Source organism: Tupaia chinensis, unplaced genomic scaffold (genome assembly GCF_000334495.1).
Source record: "Tupaia chinensis unplaced genomic scaffold, TupChi_1.0 Scaffold000216_1, whole genome shotgun sequence".
NCBI lineage: Eukaryota > Metazoa > Chordata > Mammalia > Scandentia > Tupaiidae > Tupaia > Tupaia belangeri.
In genome coordinates this window covers 2824244-2833960 of record NW_006159691.1, presented here as the reverse complement: position 1 = coordinate 2833960, position 9717 = coordinate 2824244, and the positions used below count along the sequence as shown (strand labels likewise).

At 42.0% G+C, this 9717-nt stretch overlaps 1 protein-coding gene across 1 annotated transcript in view; it reads right to left on the bottom strand.

The window, feature by feature from the left end:
* The window catches only part of PTPRT (protein tyrosine phosphatase receptor type T), a 1472724-nt gene that overhangs the window by 215726 nt on the left and 1247281 nt on the right, over positions 1-9717 (bottom strand). The gene's annotated exons all lie outside the window — the stretch shown is intronic.

Here is a 9717-nt window from a genome sequence, read left to right as displayed (position 1 = left end):
TTTTTTAGGAGAGGTTTTTGCTATAGGGCACGTGTGCTTGCCAGAAAGACAGAGACAGAAAGATAGAAAGCGAGAACCCCCCAGGGGGATGGCCACGCTGCAATCTCTTCTCCATTCTCCTCTCGGGATCTTAGGCACACATGCACATGCACCTAGCATGAGTTTAAACCACTGGGTTCAGGACTCGAACTGTGGCCGACTATGTGGGAGCCCTGTGACATAGCCATTATGCCAACTGCTGGTCCCGAGTTTTCCTCTTTTTAATTCTAATCCTTGTTCCTACTCTATCTCCAAAATCCTCCTGCCTTGATTCCTGGCATTAAAAGGCCTCCCTTATAAGATTCTCGCTGTAAAATCAAAATGGAGCTCAAGTCATTGCAGGTATCTCAGGTCTTGAGTAGATAATTCTCATTTCTAACTGAGAGGGATGGAGTGAGACTCTTCCCTTACATACTTAAAGGATAACAGTGGTCTTGGTTTTTGTTTTACTGGATTGTATTACACCAGCTTTTGTCTTCTTGAACAAGGTCTGGAGAAAGTGTGTGTATGGAAGGGGAGCAGTTTGAGCAAATACAAATAGGCACAAGAGAAGGACAGGAGAAGACATGTGCTATATATTATAGAAAGAACAATATTAAAGACATGGCTGGGATACTTAAAAAAATCATCTTTAGGTTATTTTATGATGTACTTATGATACAGTTCTCTTCTTCCTCTTGTCAAAAAACCTGTACAAACACCCATTTTAGAACCTAGAAGTCACTGGGTCAGAGCATAGGGGCCAAAGTCAAGAAGACCTCTTTATACTCATGTAATTTTGAGGACCTTTCCAGCTTAGAAAATTCATCTCTTTAGACTTAGCTAGGTAAAAACAGCAACACCCTACTCTAACTCTCCAAACACTCTTCATTTTTCCCTTTGAAAGTTTGGTAGGATTTAGAAACACTGAACAGCAACCAAAGTTATCCAAGAGACTGTCGAACTACAATATTTTCTCTCACAAGCAATCCTTTATTGTGGGCCCTAGCCCAGCTGCCATAGCTAGATGTCTGCATGCTGAAGTTCTGAGTACCTCCAGAAATCACTGGCCAGGGGATGAGGAAAGAACAGTGCTACAGCCAAAGTCTAGCAAGTAGGCGAGCAAAATCCTATACATGATAAATAAAAACAAATTATCATTGAGCAAGATCTCATCTAAACACAACAACTACAGATGAAAAAGTCAAGTGCTGAAAGCTGGGGTCAGCATCATGCCTGTTCCCTCTCAGGTTTTGCACTTTGGACCTAGTCTGAGTCCATTTCACAAATGACTGATCTGTAGAATTGAATGAGAAGTGACTAGAATCTGGGCTTTGGCTTTCTTTCTTACAGAACTGAGAGAGAACTATGCTTGGTAGGTTTGAGTTTCCAAGGCTCACATCAGAGACTCAGAAGGTCAGGAAGAAGGAAGTTCACATTGTTGTTTTTGTTTGTTTGCTATAGGGTGTGTGTGCTACATGGAGAAAGACAGGCAGAGAGGGAGAAAATAAGAAAGCAGCCATGCCACAGTCCCTTCTCCTCCACTCTCCTCTCAGAATTTTGGGTATGCACACACACATACCCAGTGTGATTTTCAAGCTGCAGGATCCAACTGGCTATGTAGGATCCAGCCACCTTAAAATAACAAGACCCTGGCATTTGATAGAAAGTGGTCAGATATGGAGGATCTATTGCTGAGTGAAGTAAGCCAGGCTATGAAAGAAAGATATTGCATGTATTCATTTAATATATACCGAATATCTGCACTCTATGAGAGCAAAATATTGAAGGACATAAAAGCAGTGAAATTACTTAAGGAGAATAAGACAGTGTGGAATGGGGGGTGAAGAGAAGAGTATAGAGAAAGATAGCAAGAGAACAAATAGAGAGGCATGACATTAGTGGGACAGAGATATGACAGTACCTGTTGATGATTATGTGTATAGTATTCTCAACTGGATTGGTCTGAGAAGTATCTCATGATGGGTAAAGTCTTTTTTCAAGCAAAATGAGAAATAGTGATTGGTTAAAAAATAATTGGAATAATAATAATAATGACCAGGAAAAATAATGAAAAGATAGTGAATGATGAAGTGGGATTTTAATGTCTCGGTATTGACTGACATGCATGGCATTCCCTTTTGAAAAAGCAATGTAATACACTGTAAAGTTATATGCAATTCAATATAATATAAACAAGATTATGATGATAATAAATAATAAAAAAATAAATAGATGAATTTTTTTGAAAAAACGAACATCACGCCAGTACATGTGCGCATGCCAAAATCCCAAGAGGAGAATGGAGGAGAAGAGATTGCAGCATGGACCTCCTCTCTGGGGGGCGGAGGTGTGATTCATCATTTTCCCTTTCTGTGTCTCTCTGGTGAGCCATATATGTGCTCTATGGGAAGAAAAAAAATCTTTAAAAAAAAAAAAAGAAAGTGAAGTGACAGGCTTACATGGGGTTTTCGGAAAAGTCATGATGCATTTTTGCATAGAAAAATACGTCATGACTTTCCTGACAACCCAACAGATGTTAAGTGACATCTAAGGTCAAACACCATAGTTTTGGAGGCATGATTTGAGTCCAGAAGTCTCTGATTTCTCAATATTCCATACAACTTCTCAAGGAAGCTTTATATAAGACAACCTTCCATACAGAATTGGGTCAACAAAGGTGGGGGTCTTCCTACTAATAGCAGATTCCTACACCTGACTTGGTTTCTCTGACCTATGGATTGTTATCTGCCAATACAGAAGTGATGGGCACACACCCCCCCTTTGGACCCTAGTCTTTCTTAGCATCTGTGAAATGAGGTCATCTCACCAAAGAATGGCTATTTATTGTTTCTGCAAGTCCCTGCAGGAGTGAGAATCCACTACAGAGAAAAGAGAGAAAACATTGATTGAAGTGTTTTACCATAGGATTAGCCCATATAAGAGGCAGGTATATTTACAAAAGACCATTACTCATGCCTCTTGCCTGTTGCCACTGAGACAATGGCTTAAGTCCATCACCACCACTGGGCAGAAAAGACCTATTGGTGACGCAGGCCCCTCATCTCATGCTTCATTATTCTGGAGTTCAGCTTTCAGCACCTACTCCAAGGGGGTTGTTTTAATGGGATCGTTAGAGAGTGTTTACTAGATTAAAACTGTGGCTGTCTTCTGCAAAGCAACTCTGCAAATGGCTTTATGGGTTTCCAGATTTATTTTGTTTCAATGACTCGGCTCCGTTTGCAAATCAAATCAAAGCTGATTTTTCTAACTGCCACTTGGGCACACTCAGCAGGAGTCTGCAGAGCCAGCTGTGTTCCCTTGACGGCTGGCACCAGAAAAGGTTAGTATGCTGCCTGCTGGTGGCCAGAGTGGATCAAACCAAGAGAAGGAAGGTGGGCATGCATATAAAATGTTGATCTTAACCAATGGGGAAAGTAGGTCAAAGGAACAAAATGCTGTTTTTTGGAAAGAAAAATGGAAGACAGAATTTATATAGCCTTAAAGACAGATAGGCAGAAATAGTAGGAGCCAGTTTGGACTTATAATATTTGAGGCTCTCTCCAGACTGAAGTCCAAAGGTGGAAAGAACTCGCCTGAGGGAGTAGTAAGGTCCCTATCATAGCAGGCACCCAAGCAGAGGCTGGCTGTTTTTTGTTAGTGAGGACTGTTGACCACACTGTTGACTTCCTATCTCTATCCATTTTACTCCTACCTTCTAAGACAGCAATCTAGACATGTGGCTTGCATTGGAAAAAATAAATAAAGCTATGGAAGAATAGTGACCCTTAGCCTTTCTTCAATGCATCCATTGATACACTGATCCATCAAAGGATCCATTCATCTACCCTTTCTTCCACCCTACTTATTCACTAGTTTATCCAGCACCAATGTATGCTATGATCTAGGAATTTTATAGTGCTCATAATAGGCACAATCCTTGCACTTACATCACTTAGAGTCTAGCAGGAACGTAGACATTAAACATGTGGGGAAGCAAAAAATATGTATATTTGCAAATTGTGGTAAGTGCTTTGAAAGAAAAGTACAAAGTATAATAAAAGTGAAAGATGTTGAAGATAGGCATTATACTGAGGTCAGGATGGTCTTCCTGAGGAAGTCCAGGAGACACATATGATGACCAGAGCATTAGGCAGAAGGAGACAGAATGAGCAAAAGCCTAGAGTTGGAAGAAGCTTGATGTGTTTGAAAAACTGAAAGAGCAGTGTGTGGAAATAGGAAGTATAGTAAATAAGAGGACAGGCATCTAGATGAGGCTGGAGGGTAGAAGGAGCTAGATCATGTAGACCAGACTGGTGGGGTCATAGTCTGTGAGTAAAACAAAGTAGCAAAGTACATAGATGGGTGCATGAAGAAAGGCAGGGAGAAGAATTAGACACATAGGAGAATAATTGGGTAAGGGGACTAAGATGGAGCTAGACATCAGTTTCTTGAAAAGTAACTGAGCAGTACGGTTCCAGAATAGAGATGATGCTAGCTCAGAAACAATTTCCCCCTTGGCCTACTCTGTCTCAGCCAGAAGGGCATGAATGGAGATACTGGGTTCCTCCTTTAGTAGTCAGGGGCTTCTCTATCAGATGGGATGATACATTTCCCATGGGAAGGGTTGTTTTCTCTCCTACTTGAGTTTTAGTACCTCTGAAGTTTAAGTGCCCCACTCCACGTTTTCACATGTTCCATTTCCCCAAAGATCACTTTTGAGCATGTTCTACTTACATCTCCAACCTGCTACTTAAATTGAGCCCATTGTTCATCTTCCAAATGTGGAATAAACACTGTTTAATGGTTCTAAATGCTTTGTCTACTTATTTGTCCTTTGCCAAATTACCTATTTTAAGTACAAGAACAAAAATCTAATTTTTAAATTGATCTATTTTGCTCCATGACTTTCTACTGTCTTCCCTTCAAAATCTGAATACTGGTTTTGTTTCCAAATCAAAACTTAATGCTTGTTTACCCACTGGCTACAGTTTTCTTTCTACAGTGATGAGAAGATTTACTTTTCCTAGGGTTCTAGGCAAAGACCTTTGAAATGTTCTTTTAGCTCTTCTTGAAGCAATTATCCATTGGCTACAGTTTTTTCTCTATAGTGCTGAGAAGATCTACTTTTCCTAGAGGATTCCAGGCAAAAAGCTTTGAAATGTCCTTTTAACTCTACTTGAAGCAATACCATTACCTTTGTTTTGTGACCCCTCAACCAAGAACAGAGTATATTCTCTGTATAGTAAGAGCTCTGTGGTAGACGTTGGTACTACACCCAGATCACCTTTTGCAGGTTGGTGCATTGTCACTCAGCTGCTGAGTGTGCTAACTTTACTTGAGAAAAGATGTTTTTCTCAGTCTCTTCCCAATTCCATTTCTCACTTACAGATTTCCCTCTACATCACATGCCCACAATATCATCACAGGCTCTGCTTCTTGTTCTTAAGGTAAGACCCATTTGAGACCAGAAGATGGTGTATGGTTATGTTGCTGGACTCCCACATAGTTGACCATGGTTTGATTCCACACAGGTCAAACAAGCAGTTTAAAACTTGTGCCAGGCACTTGTGCATGTGTACCCAAGATCTCAAGAGGAGAATGGAGGAGAAAGAATTACGGCATGGCCATCCCCCAAGGGAGATGATCCCCCACCCCCACGGCCTCTCTAGGGAGCACACACACCCTGTAGCAAAAATCTCTCCCTAAAATAAATAAATAAGTAAAGATAAAACTCACTCTTCTTTATCTGTTCTTGATAAACTCTACTTTTCCACTGCCAGAATCTACCATACCACCAGCAGACACCAAACTGCTGTTCCAGTAGCTAGTCCTTCTATTTGTGGTTCTGCCTGTTGGAAGTATGTGAATCCCTCCAACATATTCTCTGCAAATATAGGAACCTGGTCTTCCACAGGAGGTGTGGGGCATGTGTATGACTTGTCTTACTCTTTGAGGTCCCAAGTCTTCTGGCCTCTCATAGCCAACCTTTGTTCTGGCTATTCCACAGTATTGGAAGGATGTTAGCACCCTATCTCAGTCCCATGTAGTACATTTCACTTCTCTTTAAAAGAATTAATCATAACCATAACTCAACATTATTTGCCATGAACAGGCACTTAATGTGTGTTTCCATACCAGACTTGGACCTCCTTGAGGATAGGAACTTACTGGTTTACCATGACCTCCTCAGTTCTTGTCAAGGTGCACTGCTTAAAGACACTTAATAAGTACCATGAGAGGGAAATAGTAGTCACCAATAATAATAAAGACCATTTCCCCCAATTTTATGTATATCATTCTCACAACAAACTAGGCAAGAGAGGCCTTGGTTTGCTGCACCTAGCTTATACCAGTTTGCTCAGTTCAGTAGAGCTAATTGTTAAACACTAGAGAATTTTCTGTGAGCCATTGGTAACTTGGAGTCAGACATGGTCGGGATATTCACACTCCAGAGATCAACAAATCATCAGCACTTTTCTTTTACAGGTTTATCAGCAGATCATTGGCAAAAGGAGTGTTGCAAAAATGGTTTTTGAGTGAATAGAAAAGGATCATTTTTAATATGGTACTGTCAAGCTTCAGGGAGACTGAGGGAGACCCTTACTGTCTCTGAGCCTTGCTGTAGTAAGATGCTGCCTATAAATGTGTTTACTCATTTCAGCAAGTTATGTTTTGAGCACCAGCTATGTATCCAGAATGTCCAGCCATGGTCAATCTGATTGAGAAATTAGTGGCTAGTTAAGACAAAGTGGCCCCTCATGAGAGCGCAGCAGGTGGTACTGGGCCCTGTCCCAGGAGCCCCCAGAGCCATGATTGGATCAGTATTTCATGCCTCCCCACCAACTGAGGACTGAGAATGGCCCTGCTGTTATAAACCCATCATCCTGTGAGTGGAGTTAGCTCTCTGTGTTACCCTTTCCCAGGGCCCATTCCACAAACTGGGCAGTTCCTCCACTTCAGACAGCCTCACTCAGCCTGAGCCAGGGGTCAAATATGAACTTCAGTCCCCTCTGGGATCCTTTCTGGCAGGGCCATTTCCTGCTCCACTCTAAAGGCAATGCGGAGCACACCGGTAGTGGTGACAGGCAAAAACTCCACTAGGAATCACACAGATACTGTCCCTATCTGCACAGGTGCTATTATGGGTTGAATTCTGTCCTCTTGGTTCCTCATAATATGACTTTACTTGGTCATGGGGTCCTTGCAGATATAATGAGTTAGGATGAGGTCATGCTGGAGTAGGGTGAACCCCTAATCCAATATGACCAATGACCTTACAAAAAGAGAACACAGACATACATACAGGGAGAATGCCATGTACAGACAGGACAGAGATTCCAGTGATTCTTCTTTAAGCCAAGGAATGACACAGATCCTCAGCACATCCCCATATTCTGGGAGAAGGGCACAGGACAGATTCTTCCTCAGTCCCCAGAAGGAACCAATCCTGCCAATACCTTGATTTCAAACTGCTGACCTCCAGAACCGTGTGGCAATAAACTTTAGTTTAAGCCACCTGGTTTGTAAGACTTTGTTATAGGGGACACAGGAAACTTCTAAAGGTCCCTTGCTTTGCTACTGTCCAAATCAGGCAGCACTGAATTAGAACTCAACTGACTAATGGAAACATTATAGAAAGGTAAGGGTTATAGCCTCATGCTGGAGCTAGGTGTATGTTGAATATAAGAAGCTCTAAGCTTGGTATCAAATAAGAATGACCCTGAAAGAATGCTTGGAGCTATTCTATGTGGCAAGTGCCTGGTCCTACAGGACCCACAGAACTGGCCACAGACACAGGGTGGACTTTCCACAGTCTGGGACAGGGAAGCAGCAAGGCACTTCATGACTAAGCACTGGCCTAGAGTCTAACAAGTGATCACACTACAGGGTCTGGATGCCTGCGGGCAGACCCATAAGGAAAGTGCCACGATAGAGAGGGGGAAGAGCTTGGGGAGAGATTGATGACACTCTGTAATCTACCTCCAATGCTGTGGAACTCCCAGTATTTTCCTCCATTAAAAGGAATATTGTTTCTATCATGTCTGCCAAGAGGGAATTTGATCCAATTAGTCAGGAAGGGATTGGAAGGGAAGGGTCAAATATTGATATCTGGCCTTGATACAAACTCTTCATGGGCAATGTATAGATTTAGATTGGGTTTGCCTTTAATTAACCCTGGATACTCCAAGGTCTGGCATGAAGTAGACAATAGTCAAACACAGGCCTCCTCCCCTTTGTCCTATCTCTGCCTTTCCTATTCTTATCTGATGTGGTACTGAGAGGGGATAACTCCTTGAACAGTTGTGGGTAGATATTCTGTATAACCCACCTCTCTGTTTTATTTCTGAATGTTATTGGAACCCTGTTTCTTTGGGCTGAAGTGTTGGCTCTCTCTGAACTGAAAAACCAGGGTGTGAATGCTTGGGATCCCCAATGCTCTGACCCCACCGAGCCCTGCTTGGGCATAGCCAGTTGAGCATTTATATTCATTCATGTATCTCTATCCCTTCGCACACCCACCCTTCACATGTACTCACACTCTAATAAAGGGTGACTTTAACCTAAGGTCAAATGAGAGGGGAAATATATGCTAAGGAGAGGTAGAGAGCTTTTCTGCTCTAGTCCTCAAAATGCAATTACAATGCAACTCTGGAGAAGCCCAGCATGACAAGACTCTATGCCTACAAGGATTGTGGTTCTGAAATTGCCAGGAAAGTATATAGTCTTATCTATTCTCTTCCATTGTCTCCATATGAATCTATTGCCTGTAAAGTCACAAAGTACACTCAGGAGGGCGTACATTCAAGAGGGCATCCTTAGGATCCCGCATACCTCTTGGAGGGCAGAGATAATTGCATCAACCCTTCCCTTATCTAGAGGCCAAAAGCTATCAGGGAGCCATGGGGTACCCTTATGGGGAAGATGGGAAGGAGGTTTCTCTTGAGTTTCCTTTCCTCTCAGCTACCTGTTAAAATGGGCTGCTGCAGACACTCAGCTGTCCTGATTGCTGCCTGGAGCCCTAGTACTACCCAGCTGACAGTGTTCTTCCTTCTATATTACCTGTTTTCTTCAGTGGAAAAGTCTGCCAAGACCTGTGATTTGTACCACTTTTGTTTGCAGGCCATCAATTCTCCTTGCCTCACAGAGAGCATTTTATCTCTTTGCATCATATAGCCTGAGTTCCTGAGAGGGAACAGTTAGGGACCTGCCGACCTCAATGACTTATGTGAAATCAGGATAACTTCTTGTCACAAGACCCCTTGGTGCTTCTGTTTTCTTCCACTTGCATCTTCCCTTTTGTGCCTGTATATTGAACTGATTTCCTACAAAGTTATAAAAGTCATGTGTGAGAGGTCTTAGAGCATGTTTTGTCAAATAGCTAGAGATATTTTCTCTCTGTGTCTCTGTCTTTCCATCTCTGCCCATATGTGCGTATTTGTGTGTGTCCATATTCATGTACATGCACGAGTTACTGTCATTGTCTATGGTTTATATTTGATTCTCTAACTACCTATATTTATAATTTTCTTCTCCTTAGAAGCAATCTATGAAACAAAGCATGCTGTCGATAAGTGCAGGGAACAGAATAGAACTGCCCAATTTTGGCGTATGAGTATGGGGGAAGCCGTTAAAAATATCAATTCTATAAAAAAAAAAGATAAGCCTGATTTCTAACCATTCAACCTTGTAATAGGT